This window comes from Falco cherrug, chromosome 7 (genome assembly GCF_023634085.1).
Source record: "Falco cherrug isolate bFalChe1 chromosome 7, bFalChe1.pri, whole genome shotgun sequence".
Lineage (NCBI taxonomy): Eukaryota > Metazoa > Chordata > Aves > Falconiformes > Falconidae > Falco > Falco cherrug.
In genome coordinates this window covers 66853233-66861937 of record NC_073703.1, presented here as the reverse complement: position 1 = coordinate 66861937, position 8705 = coordinate 66853233, and positions in this window count along the sequence as shown.

The following is an 8705-nucleotide window of genomic DNA, read 5'->3' as shown; positions in this document are numbered from 1 at the left end:
GGAGAGTGCTGAAGGCTATGGCTGGCCCTTGCACACACCATCAGTGGTTACTGGTGGGGGAGCAGCTGACACTTTTACTTCTTTCAGTGTAATGGCTTACTGTCACTTACAGTTCATAGTGATGCCACTTCAAGTTCATAGAAAACATAAAAAGCTTTGCTTTGTAGCTATAGCTACAGAAAAGATAGACTTCCAATATTTCTTTAATCTTGAACAATTTCTTCATTCAACATGAATTAAAAATCCATTCTAACTTTACTGCTGATGTCTAATATCAAACATGAATTGGTTTGTAATGCTTTTGAATACTTTGCGCAATATGTAGTTTATGAAAACTGGAAAAAGATAAAGGAAACTTTTTCTTTAGTTCTTCAGTGAGTTAGCCCTGCTTCCAGGGAGAGAAAGCACTTGACAGCGCTGTCACGAGTTGGAGATTTTTAAGTGGAATTCAACAACTTGTAGTTGAGAAAAAAGATTAAAACACTTTAGATTTTGGTGAGCACTTATAGTTTCTATTCCCAGCCCACCTTTGGAAGCTCTAGTACTCTACCAGCTTTGCTATTAAAATTATTCCTATGGATTGCTGTTGAAATCAGGCTACCTTCTAAAAATTACCAAGACAATGCTGAATATGAAAAGGTTTTAAGTTAAGAAGCAAGCATTCCTTTCCCATGATTGTAATTCTTTTATTGGTTAATATATGCAAATAAGGTACATGTCACTCATAGTATGTGTACCTTTTTTCTTAATTGCATTTTCTTTCTTTAGCAGGAGTCTACCAAAAGTTTATGGAACTGTTAGAACTTCTCACCAGCTCTGGTTTCCACTGTTCGTATGTACCTTTCAGAACAAATTTGGGAACTGGAGCTGCCGTTGTGGCCAGTGGCCGTGCCTGAGCAAGTTATACTCAAGGACCCCAAGTTTGCTATCAGTATAGCTACTAACAAATCTGAGATTTTGCTGACTCTTCCACAATCAAGACTGTAGGCTGAATAGGACAGTGAAATAAAACTTTTATTCATAGCATGAAAAATCATAGCTGAGACCTGAAAAAAATGGTGGAGAGTTATTGGTAGGGTGCAAAGGTACTTGTTGTTTCATATTCTGTAGAGGACTTGCCCTATGTACTTCAGGTGGTATTACAACAGTACACTCTAAAGTAGGAAAAAGATTACTACATAACTTTGTAACAGCAACACTGAAAAATCAGAGATTTAAGGAGACTAACACCAGTGTGGCAGAATCTGGGTACGTTTGTTTGCATTCTACAGAAGAAACCGATTTTACAGTTTTTGGTCTCCAGCTATATTCTTTTTAAGCTGCAAGAGTCTGGAGCCCAGTCTTTCCTCTTTGCTTGCTTTGTGTGGAGAAGCTTTACCATTTTAAACGAAATAAATAAAATAAAAGCTTGGTTTCTGTAACTTGTAGGCCAACCTCCGTTACCTTATGTACTACCTAAGCTCACAACTGAAACAATAGTTGAAATGAAACCCTGAATCTGAAAATAGCTTTTACTGCGTAGCTGGTAGGACACATCCTGCTTATGAGCATTGTGTTTAATTTGCATTGTTTTACACCCTGTAATGGAAAGGAGTCCATAAGATCCTGGAATCTGGACCACAGTGTTTGCTTCCATTGTTGCAGAACTCTGTCCTGCAGAGGCAAACGCAGCTGTCATCTTTGCTTTAGTATTAGCCAGTGCTCCTAATGACATTTTAGAGCTGCAGGCACCGTTTTGAGCTGTGACTGCAAATTGTTATTTGGCTGGTAAAAATCACTAGGGAGGTGTTAGAGCCATTGTCTGAAGTTTATTTTTTAATGCCTTCCATCTAAAAAGGCAAGGCGCCAGTTTCCTCTGGGTCCTTTTTCTGGGTTTCCTTTGGCTTTCCTTAATGGAGAACCATCTTCTGATGCTGACAAAAATCTTCAAATTGCCCCTGTTTGAAATTTTCACTCTCATTTAAGACATGGTGTAGGATCTCTCCGGTAACATGCGAGTTTCACATATACGACTATGTGCTCACTGATACGCTCCTGTTGAGGGAAGAAAGAACCTATGCTGAATATCTCAGGCTTAGTACATGCCTTTAATATCAGTTACCTAAGGTGCTCTTGGTGTTTATCCAGACCTTGACAGGAGTGATCAGGGTCCATTCTGAAGAAGAGCATGTGCTGAACATCTCAGATTTAGCACATGCCTTTAATATCGGTTGCCTAAAATGCTCTTGATTTTTATCCAGACCTTGACAGGGCTGCTCATCATCCATTCTTGACTATCGCTGTTCATTTCTTCCTCAGTATTCACAGGGAGCAATAGTGCACAGCTGCCCCAGTGGGAGTAATTTGACTGTTTAAATATGAAGTTCACAAAAATATTTTGTCTGGCTGCTGCTCTGTCTTCTCATCTTCCGTACACTACGTGCCTTCCTAGGCTGTAACTGCAGTGCGTTGCTGTCCTTGCAAAGACCTGTGTCTTGTTGTGAATACAGTGAGTCCTGGTACTGGCAGAGACCTCAGGAGGATATTGCAGTCCATATGCTAATGTATTAATAGCTATTCATTATTTTTCCTCATATTTAGCCAAAGTGGGGAGGGGGAGGGGGGAAGGTTAGTGTGTTTTTTAACATTAGAAGGAAAAGTATAGATAACGTGTCCCCATTTGGAACTTTTTGGTCTTTTAACTAGGAAGCAGCTTTACTTACTAATGTAGTAAGGTGGGTTGCTAAAGTAACCTTAGCTTCCCTGCTTTCACCTTTACCTGTTAGTAGGTTCAGTATGAATCTGTGAGCTTAACTGCTCTGTGTGCAAGGAGTGCCCAGTCCAATAAAACATTAATGAGCGACATTTATGATGGCATCCAAGAATTTCAAACTGTGTTCTACCAAAGGTTACTTTACTAGCCAATCCATCCTTCATCTCCTTTTCCCATTGACAAGGAGTTAAAGACATCAATCAGTTACAGAAATGCTGGTGTCAGGACATGTGAACAGCCATTCCTTGTCTGACCAGTGATCCATGTAGCCTACCAGCCTGCTGTGATACTGCCCAGCAGGGGAATCTTAGAGAGGAATGGATCGAGTGAACTCGGTGTTCAGTTTCCCTTAAGTGGTGGTTTAGAAATAGCACCCAGAGCGCTTTTAGCCACGATAATAGAGCTACTTCCCATTAGCCTGTTTCCTGAACACTTGTTGTTTATTTAGTGCTCACATCATGTAGCAATGAATTCCCCATGTTAATAGTGCGTTGAGTGAAAAATTCTTTCTTGTTTTTGCCTTAAACCTGCTGCCAGATCACAAGTTTTACTTCCCCAGCCTGGAATGCTGTGAAGAACAGGAACTGAAGAATCCTACCCAGATCCAGTTAGTAGAAGAACAGAAGGTCAAGGCTAAGAATGGCCATGACTACCAGACTTCATTTTTATTGCAACAACACTTGCAAATGTCAAGGCCCTTTTGTGCTAGTAGTGGTACAGACTTCTGAGAGACAGTATGATGCAAAGAATTGATAGTTTAAACAGAAGAAGCTGTCAAGGTGGAATAAGGAAAAACCAGGAGTTTGGTCCTTTCTGTCTCTTTGGAAAGAGATGGAAAGTCACCATTACTGCTGCTGCTGCCCAGACAGTAAGCTGAGAAAAGTGCACAGTGTCCTCCCACTTCTACTCACAACCTTCTTCAGCTACTTTTAGCTACTCCTACTTGCAGAAGCATTGGCTATTAGTGGCAAGCACAGCATCAGCTCGAGGAGGCAGTGATAAGTAGAGCATAGGGGAAGAAGGTGAGCAGGAGGCTGGAGTTAGGGATGCAGATAGTGATAAATGTAAAAAAAGTCATGCCAAGCCAGACCAAAGATCCATCTAACCCGGTGTCCTCACAGCAGCAGGACTCGTATCAGGAAAAGAAGCAGAAGTTATGTAGTGGAGTCACAGGGTAAATGGGCAGTGGGGCAGTGGTGGCCTCACATGGCCTGAGCCTTATTACACCAGGATCTCTGAGGAAGGGATGATCATCGAACCAGCTGCTCCCTCCATAGGACCACAGTAGCGAAGAACATAGACACCAAGGTGACACGTATTGATTGCTACCCATGGAAGCAAGCAGCTGCAATGGGCAGGAGAAGGTAGAGAAGGTTCCAGATCAAGTATTCAGTGAAGATTTATAACTACAACTACCTGATGCCCACAGCTATTCTGTTGACATTCCCTTGTACCAAGCTGCTGTCAGTAAGGGTGCATTCGGGCATCAAGTACTAATATGCAAAGCCGAGTATGAAGCTGAGGTAAAATTTGAGGATGGTAAGAAGAAGCAGTTCTTCCAGAATCTGCAGTTCTACATTTGTAGCATGGCTGCACCAGTGGATGTCTCCAAACCAAACCAGAAATAGTGACCTGTAGCAGGTGGCAAGTGCATAGGAATATTTCCCCAGAATGGTCTCTTCTCCCAGCAGTCAGGAATCTCCACATGCCTTGAAGACTTGGATGGATTTTCCTCCTTGGGTTTGTTCATTCCCTTTTTGAGTCTGCATGAAATTTATGTCCACAACTTCCCGTCGCCAGGAGTTCCGTAGCTTAAACAGCACAGCGGTCAAGAAGTGTTTCCTTCTGTTACTTTGAATCCTAGCCCTGATCATCTTGCTGGCTGTTTGCTCATTGTTATATCAGAAAAGACACTGAACAATCGCATTCCACTCTTTATCTTTTAAACCACTAGTATATTTCAGAATAAATGGTCTCTGTTCCAGATTGAAGAATCTTCGTTCTTCTGGTTTGCTTTCTCTACCTCCAGTAATACTACTTGTCCTGTTTTGGTATCTTTTCCAATTCTACCTTATTTCTTTTGGGAAAGAGGAATCAAACCCACTTACAATTCTCATGATCCCAATGTGTCAGGGGGGTTATACAGTGGAACAATCCTGTCCTCATGATTCCTAATATTCTATGGTCTTTTTTTTTTTGACTGTTACAAAGTATTGAGATTGTTTTCATCATTTACTAAAACCTCAGGTTTTTCATCCTGCCCGGTAATAGTCAGCCCAGAGCAAGAGTTTACGTGTAAAGCACAGGTTGGTTTTCCCCATATGCATTTATATCTAAGCTGAATTTCAGCTGCCATTTCTTTGCCAAGTCACTCATTATTATGGGGCTTCTCTGAAACTGTCTCACTTCTTTGAATAGTTTAGTGTCATCACCATTCTTTGTCACCTCAGTATTCTCTCCCCTTTAATTAATTTATGACTACACTGAGGACCTGAGGTCCCAGCACAGAACCCTATTGGACTCCAGTGGCTTTTTATTCTTAGGCTCTGTTTCTGATCTTCTAAACAGCTCTTTATCCATCCAAGGACATTTTGCCATGTTGTTTAGATTATTTAAGAGTCTTTGGGTGAGGAACATTACTGAATGCCTTCTGGAAATACAAGTAGACCATATCAAAGGGATACTCCTTGTCCACATTCTTAATTGCAACTTCAGAGAAATTAAATCAATTTTTGAGGCACAATTTTTCTTTAAAAAAAAACCCAAGAAACAAACCATGTTGATTGTTCCCTATTCATATTTATCCATATGTCCATTAACTTTATTATGTAGAATAACTTCCACTAACTTGCCCAGAGGGTTGTGCAGCTCATTGGTTATGTCTTCCTTGAGTCTCTCTGGAACTTCTGAAAAAAAATTGGCATATTGTCCATCTTCTAGTACCAAAGAAATTTTTGTGCAAGAAGTAGTGCACCACAATTAGTGCTTCCCTATTTCATCTTGAGTTCCCTTAGAGCTTTGGGGTGAACAGAAGTTGCTGATGGCTTATTATTAGTTTCTTATGTCTTTTGCAAGTTTCTTCCCATGCCTTTTTTTTTTTTTTTTTCTTCCCTTCCCCTTTTCTTTTTGGCTTGCCTTCCTATGCTTTTTTCACTTAACATGCCAGCACTTGAGTTTTCTGAAGGGTGCTTTCTCACTTTAGAAGCTGACTTTATCTTGCTTTTTAGTCGTGCTGTCTTTCTTCTGCTCCTTCTTAAGTCTTTCTTTATGTGTGGTACTACTTTGTCCTGAGGATCCAAGAAATGGTGGCCATTCCAAGCTGGAGGAGGAAGCTGCTGATAGGGAGGGTGGCTGTGAAGCAGAACGAGGTAAAAATTAAAAAGGGGTGCAGAGGACAGGAGTGTGCTTCTAGTGACCAGGCCACTTGATGTGGCTCTATAGGAGAGCAAGAGCATGTTACCTACACTTCACCAGTGCAGTTGGGATGGACTAACGGTCATGGGATTTCGCTAAAAGGCATACAGGATATTTACTGTAGAGCAGAAAATTGAACTCAGATCTTTAGAGTTGGGGACTGTCACACAGCCAAAGCACCAGATGGATCTGTCTTACTCTTACAAAGTGCCATTGCTAGGGTGATCTTAATCCCATTAGCAAGTCAGCATTTTCACTAGCACAGTGGCTTAAATAATATTACAAATGAACTATAAAGAAGGGAAAGTAAAACCAGGGAGACCAGTGCCAAAAGCTTTCAAGGAGCATGCTTCCTTCTCAAACAGTTGACTGGTTGCTTCAAGAGGCAGTTGTGGGAAAAGAGGATTAAATATGGGAAATACAGGAGATGCAACTGGGGTGTGTATGGCTTCTCTTGAGAAAGAAAACAGTAAAGTGTGGAAGTCTATGGGGAAGAAACAGTACTTTGTTCTGTTAGCTTAAGGTGTTAAAAGACCCATGTCAATATTTTTCTTTATTCTGAGGATTTAATTTTGCTAGATGGAGATAGTAGAAAGACAGGTGTAGAATGAAGGGAAGAAAATATCAATATGCTCACCTCATGAATGAATTTTTTTTTTTTTTTGTAATGGAACTGAAAAACACTACTTTTATATATTAAATTATGGTACCTTATACAAAGTCAACCAATGAAAAATGTTTATTGAGAGAAGTATTTGTACAGACCTGATTCTTAAATATGGCTACGCTACCTACTGATTAAAAAGAGGGACACAACTGAATACTTTGCTTCTGTTCTTAGTTCTGGCACTGATTTGTTTGTAACCTTTGCATGTCACTTCGCATGTCCCAGCCGTAGAAATAATTGGAAGTTATAATACAACCTGAAATATTTTTACAGTAAGTGCTTGTAACAAGCTGACCTTTAGATTGTTGGTGTTATAAGTCCTCAACATATTCAGCTTTCAGTATATGTTGTTTCTTTTTATTTTTAGTTCCTGCCTTTTCAGAAGTTATTCTTTATATGAGAAAAAACTATCTGGACCCACTTTGACTTCCATGGTCTATTCCTCCGGGAAGTGGAAACCACCAATTATTGTTTTAGATTCACAGTGGGGGGGTTTATGTACATTTCTGTTCATTCTGGCATAAATGGGATGTGTGTCTGCTTTTTAAAATATTTCAATAAAAATAAATAAAGAGATTTAGAGTTGTGTGCTAATATAAATGTTGTGAAGTTAAAGACATTAAACTTTTAGGTTTAGTACAGAACATTTAAAAATGCCTTGGATCCATTGTTCAGTTTTGGATCTCCTCGGAGCACAGACTTCAGTATAGGAATGAATACAAAACTTTGATACAACTCTGATATACAGAATTATCTTCAAACCCTTGCTGCTGTGCCATCTGTGCCTCTGCACAGGACTCTGTAGTGGAGAAAGGAAGATGGAAGAGAAAAAAAGAAGGTACTTCAGGTAGAGTGGAGGATATTGAAGATTTATTTCTTTTTTCCAGTTTTAGACCTAAAGTATATGGCACTTCTGAACTACCCTTCTGAATATTGCTTTTTAATTGATACAGTAACTTTACAATGATCGGTTCAGTTGTGAAATGTGGTTTATTTTGTAATGAGGCCAGCTGAGCTGGTTCTGGTTTTCTGTTTGCAGCTTTGAATACAGATTTCAGAAGCTCTTTCTTGTCTTGTTATTAGTTTGTTCCTGAGTTTGTAGACTGATTACACCATTTTATGCGCTACCAACTTGAGTATTATGAATTTGTATTTGTAATACCCTTTCAAAGTTACCCATCTTCAAGCCATCGGAAGCACAGAAAATAATTTTACAGTACCCAGCAACATAAGATTATATATTTGGTTTAGTTTCCATCATTTCCTTGCCCTAAACCTTGCCAGTGTTTTTCTCCCCTGCTTGGTGTGTGGCGATTTCATGCCAGGCCCCACATTTGTTAAATAACGTCCCTGGCCTCGTGAAAGTGATAAGCGAGTACTGTGAAATGTTGGGACGTTCCAGCTTTTCCCAGTTAAAATATAAGACCTTCACCTCTTTCAGTGTTCAGAATGAGAGTCTCTTGAATCTATTCCAGTAATGTAAAAATAAATAAAAAATCAATGCTTCCTGGAATATAGTACAAAGTTTGGAAGAGCAGTGGAGATAAGATAAGCTTCCTCTGTGTGAAATCTTTCCACCCTTGTAAAGGCTTTCCTGTGTCGTGAATTTCCAGTGAAAAGATTAGCAGGAACTGATATAATGTTCTGAATGGAATGGAGTAGATCCCTTTCCCTATTCTCCTTTCACCTGCCACACTAGGGACGGTGCTGTTCCACATGCTGAAGACCGCTGATAATGCGGGGGTTGGAGGCAGCGGAGAGACAGTTGTGTGGCCTTAAAACTCTGGGACAGTACCTACTGCTTCTGCCAGGCAGAACACACGAGGGTGGTGTTTTTTCTCCAAAGCTTCTGACACAAGTCAAGTCTCTCAG